This window comes from Chlorocebus sabaeus, chromosome 2, assembly GCF_047675955.1.
Source record: "Chlorocebus sabaeus isolate Y175 chromosome 2, mChlSab1.0.hap1, whole genome shotgun sequence".
NCBI classification, from domain to species: Eukaryota; Metazoa; Chordata; class Mammalia; order Primates; family Cercopithecidae; genus Chlorocebus; species Chlorocebus sabaeus.
Window position 1 is genome coordinate 79,445,338 of NC_132905.1, and position 14,864 is coordinate 79,460,201.

The following is a 14,864-nucleotide window of genomic DNA, read 5'->3' on the forward strand; positions in this document are numbered from 1 at the left end:
GAAAGATTTACGAATCGGGCAGCACTTCTAACCAGTAAATGTTCAATGAGGTCCACCAAGCAATCTGGGCTGGCAGTATTTACAGACAGAAAATAGAAGTGACACACAAAATAGCCTGATTGGTTACACCTTGGTGTTTTCCTTATTTAGACATGTCTAGGCAGTGTGCAGTCTGTGATTGGCTGAAAGCTCAGCTACTATAATTGGCCAAGATTTTCTTACTTTTATAAAAATATACCCTCAAGTTAAGTTACAGCTTGCTACATGAGGAGTGAGCTTTTGATCAAATTTAATTTAATTTACAAAAGGAATGCTGACAAATCTTAACTGCAAAGCTATCGGCCAGTGAAATATGCCTAATGTAGTTGAAGTTTTTTCTTTCAAAAGCCTTTTCACATGTAATCTGAATGACTGATAACCTTATACGTAACATACTTAATCTTTAAAGTTATTTAATCTGTCACAAGCTTTCTAAAACGTTGTAAATATAAGAGCACATGAAATCAGAGAGAACAATTGAATGAATGATTAACTATGTGAACTTTATAGGCACATTTCCACTATTGCATACCTGATTAGATACTATTCACAATTATTTTCTTAAATAAAAAGAAATGTGAACTCCCTTTCACTATGAAATTTGAAAATACAAAGATTTCTATCTATATTTATAGACGTCTATTTAAAAAATCTTACCCTCTATGGAAATGGTAGAAAATAAATACTTTAAAAATTCTATGATGTTTTAGTAAGTAAATTTAAATTACATTTACAGCAAAATAAATATAATAAAATTTTCGTTATGTAAAAACAGACATTTATTTTATAATAAATTTTGACCTGGTTATTCTAAACATCCATAATAATCATTCTTACACATGTACTTTTCTTCATAGATTTTTGAACTATAATCTGTCATCTGAATCTGATTTTTTTTAATTTAAAAATATCCTGGAAATCTACTTAAAATAATCTAGAAATAAATTTCAGCCATGCAAAACCATTTTAAACAGTTTAAATATATTAGTTTATTTCCCCAAATTTAGTAGAGTTAAGTGTACCTCTTTGTCTTCTGCACTAAATATGTTTCAACTTTACCATCTGTTTATTATTGGGAATCTCTCTTTTTTTTTTACTTTTTCTTTAAAAACCCACATCGTTTTACATTTTATTTATATCTCTCTCATTGCCTTGTACAAACATAAAAGTATAGATAATGTGGTTGAAAGCATAAAACTTTAAACACAGAATATAGCATGCCTATCAACATATACGTTAGGGAATTCAAGAACATGCTAAATCCCATTATTACCAAATTGCTCTAGGTCTTTTCTAGCACCAAATTTCAGAAAACAGTAAACTGCATTCCTTCTTCAGTTCCAAGGTTCCCAAAGAGAACTAAAGTATCTCTCTTTTTCATCTCTTCTTCATCACTCTCCATATCTTTAAGGAAGAGTGGTGGAAGTCTCATAAGATTGGATAGAAAAGTCATAATCAGCATACAATGACTTTTCTTCTTGTCAGAGTGTCTCACACATGGTGGGTCACCTTTGATAACTTGCTATCTTTCACTCAGCAATAAGAAGCCCAGACCTGACAATTTTTCTTGCCCACTCTTTGATTTTTATAATGACTTTGCTAACTCTACTGTTAGAGTATGCCCTTTAATTTTAAGGTCCAGTCTTTATGTATACTCTCTTTTACATTAAAAATATAGTAAACTAATACTATTACAACTGTGTGTCGGACTTAAATGGTCTGGTGTGGGTGAAGATGCGTCAAATTCAGAGGGATTGTCTATTAACACATTCCAGTGGAAAAGTCCTAGCCATGTACATACCACTCCTTATAAAAGGTTACAGCGAAAGATAAAGAAAATTGCATTTCCTGCCATATCAATGGGTCCTCATTGAGTTTGCTCATGGAGCAAGCTTAAATACATTAGCCCTGTGGAGTTTATGGATGAAATTAAAAAACAGGATATGACAAGGGGGATAAGATCTTGTCTTGTAAGTCTTCCAGCTCAGAGAATTCTTTAATAAATGGTTTATTTTACTGAGATTGAACTCAGAAACAATTATGGAGGACCCTACTGTCTCTTCTGATTCAGACTTTATCTTAATAGCATGAAAGAGTTAACACTTGCTGTAAGTCTGCCAAAATAAAATATTTACCTAATAATAGATATACTTAAGGGTAATTTGCAAAAAGGCAATTGGCCTGAAAGTAGGCTCTATCTAACAATTTACAATAGGTAATTTCAAGAAGAGATATAATCAGCATGAAAGTAAAAGGCAGCAGTATTAGAAGGAAAATTACTCATTTCACATTTATAAATATCCAAAGAAAAAATGCCCTCTCCAGTAGATTTTAAAAGAGGTTATATTCAGTAGGTATAGATTCTCACTGTAAAGGTGCAGGTATTCTGTATGTAGTTACTGGTTGTCATTGAGATACGCAAAATAAAAATGTCCTCTCCTCTGAGTTCATACTTACCAACAGCTTACTGATTAAAATTGAACTTTAAAGATAGATGTTTTTAGAGTGGCAAAAAATGCTGATAATTAAAGATGCATATATCACGACATTTGCATTGATATTTACAAGGTACAATTTAAATTATGGCATTTTAATCAGTCTTTGTGAGTGTTGGTAATATGAGCCACTTCCTATAAGATTAACGCCCTGGGGCTGGGCACAGAGGCTCACACCTATAATTCCAGAACTTTGGGAGGCTGAGGTGGGCAGATCACAAGGTCAGGAGTTCGAGACTAGCCTGGCCAGTATGGTGAAACCCCGTCTCTACTAAAAATACAAAAATTAGCCTGGCATGGTGGCATGCACCTGTCATCCCAGCTACTCAGAAGGCTGAGGCAGGAGAACCACTGGAACCCAGGAGGCGGAGGTTGCAGTGAGCCAAGATGGTGCCACTGCACTCCAGCCTAGGTGACAGAGGGAGACTCCGTCTCAAAAAAAATAACCTAGCTGGGAAACTGAAAACTTAACTGGTGGACAGTAGTGGCTTCATTTAAATAATGCCTCCAAAGTTTTCCTAGAACATCTAGCCAGTCTTCTTCAAATAAATCTAATCCTATTTCACAAACCCTTTAACCCTACATCTTATAGGAAAGAAGCTATTTGAAAATGTTCCTAAAACCTAGAATACTTTATGAAACATAAGTGAAATATCTTCCAAATACTTTGTCTTTGCAGAAGATTGTTACAAACTGACTTCCTTGTCTTAGTTCCACATGGTTGAGGGAACATTCATTACACCATGTACACATAAATGTTTGTATGTATGTGTACATACAGACATACAAAATATGTTGCAGGTGGCAGGAAAAGTTGACACTGAAGCATTGACATAAGCTGAGCCTCAGTCAAAGGATATAAGGTTACATGAACTATTTTAAAGAGAGTTGGGTTTTTTTTGTTTGTTTGTTTGTTTGTTTGTTTTTGAGACGGAGTCGCTCTGTCGCCCAAGCTGGAGTGCAGTGGCGCAATCTTGGCTCACTGCAAGCTCCACCTCCCAGGTTCACGCCATTCTCCTGCCTCATCCTCCCGAGTAGCTGGGACTACAGGCACTAGCCACCACGCCGAGCTAATTTTTTGTATTTTTAGTAGAGACAGGGTTTCACGGTATCAGCCAGGATGGTCTCGATCTCCTAACCTCGTGATCCACCTGCCTCGGCCTCCCAACATGCTGGGATTACAGGCGTGAGCCACTGCCCCCTGCCTAGAGTATTTAGTAATCATGGAAGGGACTTCAATTTGAATGGAGTAGTAGTGGGAACGGAACCCACCATGTGAGAAAGAAGAAAGAACGCGTGTTCTGTATACATTTCCTCCTTGACTCATCAGATCTTAGTTGTTAGTGTCTAATTGCTTTCCTCTTAATTTGTGTAAACAATTCAGTATGTGAAAGCACACATGATTCCTACATTGGATGTAATTTTAGGTGGATTCGTAGAATAGCCCAAGGTCATTTTAGATTTTCATTTGTTTTCTGCTTCATCACATTATTCAGGGAGGTTATCTGCTGAGAGAATAGCTTGGATACTCATCAAAGAAAAATCTATTGAAATTTTAATTAAAATACTTATCACTGACCACTAATGATCAAAGAACAATTCCAGACAAGTCTTGGGAGTTTCTCCAACCTCATTCCCACATACAAATAGTTATAAAATTTAACTTCTTCACAGGATAACCTGATATCAGATCATGGCTGTGACTTGCATGGCTGGCTTCATTCTGACCTGGATTCAAAATCTTTTCTTACTGTTTTTAAAATTGTTTTTATTACCTAGCAAATAAGGGCACACTTCCAGGGCTAGGTAATTTTTGGACTGAAAGTTCTGGTTTTAACTCAGCTTTTTCTCTCCTAGAGCTAAAACAGCTGGGTTTATTTTTTTTCTGTTCTTCCCTCAATATCACTTCCTTTCCCTCATCAATTTTTTTTAAAATTTCTCTTTTACAACTACGAACATTTTACAATCAACTTTATCAACATGGGCTGGTTTAAAATCCTAGCTCTTAAATGTCAGGGCTTGTAAAATTTGCTTGGAGAAGAGCTAGCTCAATAAAATTATATCAGTGTTTAATAAATGCGACATGACAATGATAAAAATTCAAAGGGCAAGTTTTTCCCCACAATAACGTCAGTGCTTTGCTAGCAAGCAAGCAGAGAAGATTGTATTTTACCATTCATTTTCATGTACATGAGGCCATAGTTTGTTCTGGCAAAATACCATTACAGTTTAAATTACTGTCCCTTCAGTTTCAGTAAGAACAGCAGAACAGACTCACCAATGTTTAATTACTCACCTTTGCAATGAGGAATTTTTGTTTTGCCTGTAGATGGCAGGAGGCTTGCTGGACGGTTGCTCAGTTCCAGAGGAGCTGTTTGCTAACACTGATCACTGCTTGTCAGTAGATGTTAGCAAGGGGAAGGGCAGAGAGGAATACACACAGAGATAATAAGTGTGGTTGTCAAAACATCTGTCATGTATGAAGCAATGTCAATAAAAAAAGTGTTTTATAGTGATCTCAATGCATAACACACCTAACGTTATTTATGCGTTATTTTTAGAATTTTTTTTTGAGAGAAGAAATGAGTTCCTCAAATAGCTTATCAAATTGTGAGAGTGCAATGCATTGTTATAATCAGACGGAAACTAATGTCTTTCCATTATTTTACTTGAAAAATTACATCATGTTAATAGTAGTAACATAGTTTGGAAATCTTACTAGCCTGGGGGCATTTTGTAACAGAAAGGAAAAAACAACATTAGAAGCTTTGGAATTCTCTTCTGTCCATTGTTTCTCATGTCCCCTGTTTTTCTGCTCTCAGTTCCATTGACTGTGCTCTTTAATAGCACTCAGTCCCTAGCAATATATAATAAAATATTTAAACAAAATTGAAAACAATCAAGCACATACACTTGGTCTTCAACTTTTTTGGTTTTCTTTTTTTCTTTTTTTTTTTTTTGAGACTGAATCTTACTCTGTCACCCAGGCTGGAGTGCAGTGGTGCGATCTCAGCTCACTGCAATCTCTGCCTCCCGGGTTCAAGTAATTCCCCTGCCTCAGCCTCTGAGTAGCTGGAATTACAGGCATACACCACCATGCCTGGTGTGTGTGTGTATATATATATATATATATATATAGTGTGTGTGTCTATATATAGTGTGTGTATATATAGTGTATATATAGGGATATAGATATATAGTGTGTATATATATAGTAAAAATACTATATATGTATATATAGTATTTTTAGTGGAGATGGTGTTTCACTATGTTGGCCAAACTGGGTCTTGAACTCCTGACCTCAGTTGATCTGCCTGCCTTGGCCTCTCAAAGTGCTAAGATTACAGGGGTGAGCCAACGCGCCTGGTGGCCTTCCACTTTCTTAACGCTCATTGCAGTACAGGACTGTATTCACTATCATTTATTCTTGGTTGTCTTTATTTTATTTTCCTACTTTCTGATGTCTTTTTCTGCTCTGTTATTGACTTTTTTTTTCCTCTTTTTCCCTGTAGATGTTTCCTAATAGCCTGTCTTTGACGCTTTTCTTTTTCTCCTCATTCCATTAGTGATAAAGTCAGCTTCGCAATTTGACCAATTATCTCTAAGCTGATGAAATACAAATCTGCCTGTGTCATTTCCCACCCAGGAAGAATATCAGAATCAGAAGTTTCTAGGAGGCTGAGGCTGATTTTGTGAGAGTCTCTTATCAGGATTTGGGTTTGTCTTCTGAAGAGAATGAAAATTTATTTTTAAGTGTTCCTTGTAAGTGATGTGTTGATAGGCCAAGACCACTTAACAATTTTTAGGCAGAGTATATATCAGTTACAGCTGACATCATATTTTTTTTTTTTTTGGTTATTGCCTGTGTATACAGAATGATGATATTTTTAGAGTAGAAAGATAATTAAGAAATTATGTAATGTGAATATCTCATTTAAAAATATTTTATCTAAAACTAGTTGCATTTTTTATCTTTATATGTGACTTATGTTTTATTTTGTTTTTCTGGTCTTTCAAATGATTATCACTTTTTTAAGTGATCAAAAAGTGATTTAAGAATTGCATATTCTTGGAAAGTTCTTGTCGACAAGAGTATGTCGATATAATGAAATTTTCATGGCTATTTTGATCTTTAAATCAATCCTCATTTTTCTTATTTATCATTTCAGAATATTTTCCTGAAACATTTTAAATATGTTTTTTCTCGAACATTACTGTGTTTGTTTCCTCCTTCTGTGATACATGCATGTTGGATCTCTTTCTTGTGTCTCTAATGGTTAATATTTTGTTTTTAATCTTTGGGTCTGTCATAATCAACTAGAGTATACTACAGTAACAAACCTGAAAATTTCAGTAGTTTAAAGAACTTGCTTTCCTTATTGGGTTCTAGAATCTTCTATTTCATTTCTCTAATGCCTTGCCATTATCTTTCCTGAATGTTTGAATTTAGGATTTAAATTATTCAATATATAGGATAGCAATTTTCTGGTGAATATTGTTTTGTCCTTATTTTTTCTTATAGTATCTTTGTAATCAGTAGGGGATATGCTCTTTCATTATTATTCATAAAGAATTGGGCTAGAATTTTCTGGACCAGCTAAACAAAGGAAGTTACCAAAAGTGTAAAGACGAGTTATGAGAGTCTACCAGGCTTCACAACAAAAGTCACCCTTGTTTGAACAACTGAGATTCTAGATAATTGCATGTAATGTTGAAGTGTAGTATTTTTTTGTCTTGCTAAACACTATCTACATGGATAAACTCATAAAATTCTCAAAAAAAAAAAGATGCTATTAAGTAGCTGGAGTCTGAATACTCCGTCACTAAGTAGAGTATGCTTTTGGATTAGGTGCATAACTCTACGTATCTCTGTTTCATCATCTAAATTAATGGTATCAGTGGAACATAGTTCTGAGGTTTGTTGTTGAGCTATAATAATAACTGTAAAGAAAGTAAAATGGCATGCTTGGTTAGCACTCAACAAAGAGTTGCTATTTTTCTTATGAGTATGCGTGAAACTTACTTTGTTTATTCAATTTTGACGGGTTTGCTTAATATCAGGAAAAGTTATTGGTGTACTACTTTTAGTCTCATAACTTTTAAAACACAATTTTTTCAAATTTCTAGGTAAGATACTATACCACTGCAAAGAGATGAACATGAGCATGAGTTACTGACTGACTTGTGACTGACCCAGGGTATTCTTGCCAAACAGGATGACAACAAGCTGGCTATGCTGTTGACCTTTTTTCTTTTTTTACCTTGAGGGATGTTCAGTAACTGACCCTTTAGCAAGTAAGAGGGACTTCACAGGAATTCAGTCAACATCTCCATATAGTGCTCTGGCATTTTCCAACCCTTGTCCTAGTAGCTCTGTTTGCTGCCTGTGATTTTTTTTCTCTAATTCAAGTTTATTCCTATGTTTATGTCATTAAAAAATGAGCAATTAGGTAGGACTCTTCCTCTTTATTTCAAAACCAGACCCATACTGTGTTCAGCTATATCCAGGTCTAAGCTCAACTCTCTTTTGATGACTAGCATATGACTGTAGGTCATTTCTATTGGCAAGCATCAGACTGCACCAACTCATGCATATCAGCTGCTCCGGGCCCATTAAGTAACAATCATCTGTACATGTTTGTTCTTGACTGTAGGAAATTTCAATGTTTTTTTATTCAATATTATGTTTGTTTTATTTCATTACTAGTGTTTTCAGAAAATGTTAAATGATAAAGTTAACTTGAAAGCAAGCTCATAGTCAATTTATGCACAGGTACATACACACACAGCCCTTTCCAAAAGGTAGCACCGAATTCTGTTGACCATCTGTTTAGAAAATTACTCTGCTATTTGAAATTTTAGTCTTTCAATAAAGGGAGACTTGGAAGTCGTACTTTCCATTAATAAACTAGTACATTCTGGGTTCACAATGCAATATACAGAAAATCCTGCTTTCCATAAGAAAGTAAAATCTACAAAATGATCAACTGGCTGTCAATAGTCTAAAATACAGGAAGTAAAAGAAGCTGTAAGACAATAAGCTTCAGAACTACATGTAAATAAAAATTTCAAGATTTTATTTATTTATATTGACTACATTTTATATTAAAATCAAATATCTTTAGAGTCAGAATATATCTGAATGTTAAATTTAATGTTTAAAATAATGTATTAAAGCAAAAAATAGGCTAAAATGAATAAATTTATTTGAGCTTTAAATATGTTTGAAGTCTTAAATCCTGTTCTCTACCCAATTGCTTCCACTATTACTATTATTTTCCCCTTGGGTGAACTATTTCAGAAAGTATGCCATTGGGTTGTTTATGACATGAAGATATGAACCAGTTTATAAAGTACAGAGATATGGACCCGTTTATGGAGCACCAAGTGTGCTGTTATTTATTCTATGGTATAAATACATCATAGTACATAAAAGTTTAGAAGTGGTGCTAGTCTAGAAGTACTTTCTTCCTCACTTTCTGATCTAGAGTTCCTTTATAGTAATCTCCTACCAGCAACCTCTTCATTGATCCTATTCCCAAAACAAACTAATGACAGATGTATTAAGAAAATAATTAAATATTAACCTCTACTTAAACAATGCATCCAACTATTTCTAATTATTTAGAAACTTCTGATCATATATCCTTTTGTTTAAAAATGCTTTAGTGACTCCAAAACTTTATAACAGATTAAGAAAAAACATTCTCTTGGCAATCAAGTTATCATATTTATATTCCTAGTCTGAAGATATGAAATTCAAAATGCTCCCAAATCCAAAACTTTCTGAGCACAAACATGACATCGCAAGTCGAAAATTCCACACATAACCTCATGTAACAGGTTGTAGTCAAAACACAGTCAAAAGTTTATTTCATTCACACAGTTATTAAAATAATTTATAAAATTGTCTTCAGGTTATATGTGTAAGGAGCATAGGAAACACAAATGAATTTTGTGTTTAGACTTGGGTCGCACCTCAAATCTCTCTCTCTCTCTCTGTCTCTCTCTCTCTCTGTCTATATATATATATACACACACACACACACACACACAAATATTACAAAATCTGAAAGAACTCAAAATCTGAAACACTTCTGTTTTCAAGCATTTCAGGTTTCTTCTTTCAAGCATTTCAAGCATTCTTAACTTATAGTATGCATGCTTTTTCTATTTTTACCTCTCATCCCTAGATATTTTAGTCAAACCAAAGTATATACTCATTCTAAACTCACCCTGGAATCTCAAACATCAAAGTTTTGTCTACATGGTTAAGCATCTCTAGAGACTTTTTCACTCCCAAGTATGGTTTTCAGAATGGTACCCATTGTTCATATCACAGTTTGAACAGAAGCTTCCACATGAAGTTATTCTGAGCATCCTCAAATATACTATTCCTTGGACCCCACATAATATTTTGCTTCTCTATCATGTTATATATACAAGACAAAAATTATAAAAGAAATTAGATGCCTTGAAAACAAATCTAGATTTTTCTTACTTTTAAAAATGATAAAATTTATAAAAATTATAAATGTATAAAATATTGCAAAATAGATATTCAATACATATACAGTGATTAGATTGAATTGAGTTTAACTATAAACAAAAGAAACTATTAATAATTATTGAACTAATAATATATGTCATTATTACTTTGAAAGGAAAATAAACCTTGGGGTCGCAAAATCACTAATCTAAAGGAAAAAGTGAAGCTGGGAATTGTATAGGGCAAACCTGCCTCTCATTCTGCTCAAAGTCATCCTTCTGCTCACTGAGTTAAGTGCATATCTGATTGCCTTCTTTTGAAAGGCTAATCAGAAACAAAAGAATGCAACCATTTCTCTCTTACATGCCTATGTCCCGGAAGACACCTCCAGATTTTGTTATCCCGCCTTTGTTTTGAGTTGTCCCGCCTTTCTGGACCAAACCAATGTTCATCTTACATATATTGATTGATGTCTCATGTTTCCCTAAAATGTATAAATCAAGCTGTGCTCACCTTGGACACATATTCTGAGGACCTCTTGAGGCTTTATCATTCCTGTTAAGGACCCATGTCCTTAACTTTGGGAAAATAAACTTCCTAAACTGACTGAGACCTATCTCAGATATTAGGGGTTCACATTTTGACAACCATGAAAGAATTCTGGTGGAGGTGCCACTCACCTTTGACAAATCTCCTATTGGTGTTTGGTACCAGCTTGAGCTATCTTTATAGCTCACACCAACAGGACAATTTGCTGAGACCTGGAAGCACCCCCTCCAGAGAATTCCTGATCTTGCAAAATTTGGTCAAGACCTAAAGTTTATTTTGCTGTACAACTTATTTTTTGGAATTTTACTTGCTTCCAACACAAGGAAGGCAAGTTTTCCTGCTTCCATGATGATAGAAGGCAGAAAATTGCTTTCTAGAGTTTGAACTCACTCCCAACAAAGAAGGCAAGTTTGAGGTTTTTTTTTTCCTTTCTTCCAGGATGATAGAGAGCAGTCTTCAGCCTGAAACCCATTCCTAGGTAAGTAACTTGATTGGGGTTTGTCTTGACTAAAGTTAAGATTAACAACCAGCTGGTCTTAATTTCTTTTTACCATTAGAGCACTCAGTAATTGTATAAGTTGTATGTTGTTTGTTTTGCTTAACTGTTTTTGTTGTTTGTTTGTTTGTTTCTGTTTTTGTTGTTGTTTTGGTCTTTTTCTTATTGGATTTGACCAACTCTATCCAACTTGATCAAATCTGAAGGAAAGTTCCAAATTACAGGGAACAAGGTCTCTGAAGTGACTAAATTCCATAAATAAGTAAATAAGTAAATAAATAAAGGTGATGTGATGGGGGGAGAAAAAGAATCAGCATAAAGAAAAAAGAAAGAAAGATTTTGTTTTTTCTTATGAGTACCTAAGGGTCTTCACTTATGTAACAATGCCAATTTTTGCTAGGCCAATTTTTGGCTGAAAGAGCAATGACTGTCACCCCATACTGCCGTTCCATAGCTAAGGTTCTGCCTTCCTTTTTTTTCAACACGACAGCCTGGCTTTGGTTCCTAAATCAAGTCCTTTCTGGTTTGAAATTTGGTACTTCTCAAGTAGCAGCAAATTGTCCTAGCTGAAATATAGTAATGAGATTTTAAAATTTTTTTTATTGTTTGTTTGTTTATTTATTTATTTATTTACGGAGTCTCACTGTGTTGCCAGGCTGGAGTGCAGTGGTGCGATCTCGGCTTACTGTAACTTGCGCCTCCCGGGTTCACGCCATTCTCCTGCCTCAACCTCCCGAGTATCTGGGACTACAGACACCCGCCACCACGCCTAGCTAATTTTTGTATTTTTAGTAGAGAAGGGGTTTCTCCATGTTGGCCAGGATGGTCTGGATCTCTTAACCTCACCATCCGCCCGCCTCGGCTGCCCAAAGTACTGGGATTACAAGTGTGAGACATCGCACCAGGCCTAAAAAGAAAATTTTAAAGGAGCTCAAAGGTTAAAAGTCAGCTTAATTAAAATCTAACATCCATGATGTGTGCGTATGTGTGCATATATGTGTGTTTATATTTAAAAGGCCTCATGTTTTTGTTTTTTCTTTCCTAGGACCTTGTCTTTTTTGAGCAAAAGTTTTCTTCTCTTTTTCTTCTCAGTTGACCGAATTCTGTTTTCTTCATACTTCTTCTGTCCCTCCTTTCTCTTGCATCCTCTGCTGCATTAGGGACCTAAAACAGTTTATAATAGCCTGGGCTTCCTTAAAGAAATGGAGAAGACACCAGACTCCCTTTTGGGGAGAAACCTCTGTTTTTCCTTATGGAACCCCAAGTGTATAAACAGACAAGTTCATCTCAGCTCTGAAATTGCAAGCTTTTTTATTGTGTTACCTGCTTTTTTTTCCTTTTTTTTTGTTTTAACCAAAATAGTTACTACAAAAGAGGCTGCTTGAGTTTTCAAGAAGAATTTAGTTTAGACAACTCTGCAAATGTCTTGTTTTTTTTTTTTTTTTAAAGAAAAATTTAATGTGCACTGTGAAAGCATCACTTGATCTAGCCTCATAATAATTCTCCCTTTTTTGGCTGGGTGTGGTGACTCACGCCTGTAATTACAGCACTTTGGGAGGCCAAGGCAGGTGGACTACAGGGTCAGGACTTCGAGACAAGCCTGGCCAATATGGTTAAACCCTGTTTCTACTAAAAATACAAAAATTATCCAAGTGTGGTAGCGCGCACCTATAGTTTCAGCTACTCGGGAGGCTGAGACAGACGAATCGCTTGAACCCGGGAGGCAGAGGTTGCAGTGAGCCAAGATTGTGCCACTGCACCCCAACCTGGAGGACAGAGTGAGACTGTGTCTCAAAAAATATATGTATTAATAACTCTCCGTTTTTGGAGGTCCAGGATTCCATGTGGGCTCTGCCCAGAGATCAGAGTTGCAGTTAAAAGACTGGTAGTCCTTCCTAAATAAAATTGATCCCCTTATAGAGTCCTATGATAGATTTCACTGATGTTATGTTTGATTTCACATAAAACTTTAATCTCCCTCTCATACCACCAGCCTTTCTTTATTTGTACCCTGGGATGTAAATTTTCCTGTTTGATTTTTCAATCAAGAGTTGTTTCCTTCAAATACCGATTTAGGACTACTTACCTGACAACTGCCAGGGTAATTAAATAGCTTATCAAGAGTTTGCAAGTTTCAGTTAGGAGAAAAAAGGAGGTTTATGAACCTGTAAGATGTACTACTATTGGTATGCCAAAACATCTCAATATTATGTGTTTTGTACACAGAGTTTCACTATTAAAAATGTACAAAAGAACTCTAATTAATTGGTTTAAAGAAAAATAGAATCCCTTAAATAAAACACTTCATCAGAAAAAGGAAAGCCTATTCAAATCCTTTTTCGAATTTGCATGCACTAGATTTAAAATTATTGGTAAAGTAATACTAGAAATGTCAAGAAATGCCAGCATACATTTTGTTTGCATTTATTGATCAAGACATTTCATACTTATCTCTGCCAAATACTATCAGGTATCAAAACTTGGCATAGTGGTTTCAAAACTATAAACTGGTCCAAAACATAATAATCTTTGCTTGTAGAATTTTAAATAAATAAGACATTGATGCTGATTTAATGAAAATAGCAAAATCTTGAGTTATTTACTAAAATAAACATAACATCTAATCTTGTGGCTTTAGATGATCTAGTCCCCAGGCAGGAAAGAGGTTTGTTTCGGGGAAGGACTGTTACCAACTTTGTTTCAAAGCTAAACTATAAACTAAGTTCCTCCCAAAGTTAGTTTGGCCTATACTCAGGAATGAACAAGTATAGCTTGGGGGTTACAAGCAAGATGGAGTCAGTTAAGTCAGATGATTTTCACTGTCTCAGTAACAATTTTGCAATGGTAGTTTCATAACATTAAATGATAACTTTGGTGGTTTTCATAAATAATCTAGATAAATTATTAAAGTAAAATAAATAAGTAAATTGAATGGCATAAATACTCATAGACAAACTTGTCATAATTTAGAATCTAAAGTTATATTTAATTAAATAATAGATATTTCATTATTTGGGTATTTTTCAATAACAGTATATTGTAGGAAAACATTTTTTCTTAAAAAAAGTCCTTTTTAAAAAGAGTGAATAATTTTTGTTTAATTCAAGGATTATTTAAAGGTTATGTATAAAACAAGGTAAAAGGAACCAGGAAATAAGAGAGATATAAAGAAAGTTGTAGAAATAAAGAGATAATTTTTGGTAAGAAAGCTTAAAGAGAAATAATTTTATATGAGTAAGAATCTTGTATGGTAAATTTTGTCCTAGAATGAAATGAATGGTTGTTTAAGAAAGAGGAATGTTCAGGACAAACCAGAAAGTCTAAGCATGCTATAAATGGTCTGTGTATGTCATAATAAGATTTATTTTTATAAAATCTTATAAAATAAAGTATCAATAATTAAACAGAAATTATAATGGCATTTCTAGAAATTTTGGTTGAGAAAAACACATATACTAAAGAATTTATTCAGACTATAAAATTTTTTAAGGTATTGCTTTAGTCTTAATAAATTACAAGACATTATACTTTTTTTCCTAATAAACAGAGCTTACACATTTTCAAAATAATTCCTATATTATTATTACTAAATTTGGTTTGCTTAGAAAAAAATAAGATTTTTTTAAATTAAGGTTATTACATCCCTGTAACTTTCTGTATGTGCTTTTAAAGTCCTTGTGCCTTTAAGTTGCAGAGCTTTGACTCCTGTGTCTAAAAGGACACCAAATCCTGCTGAATCTCAACACTGACAGCAGTTACAGCCTTATCTTCAGAAGCTGTCAATCAAAATAAGCTG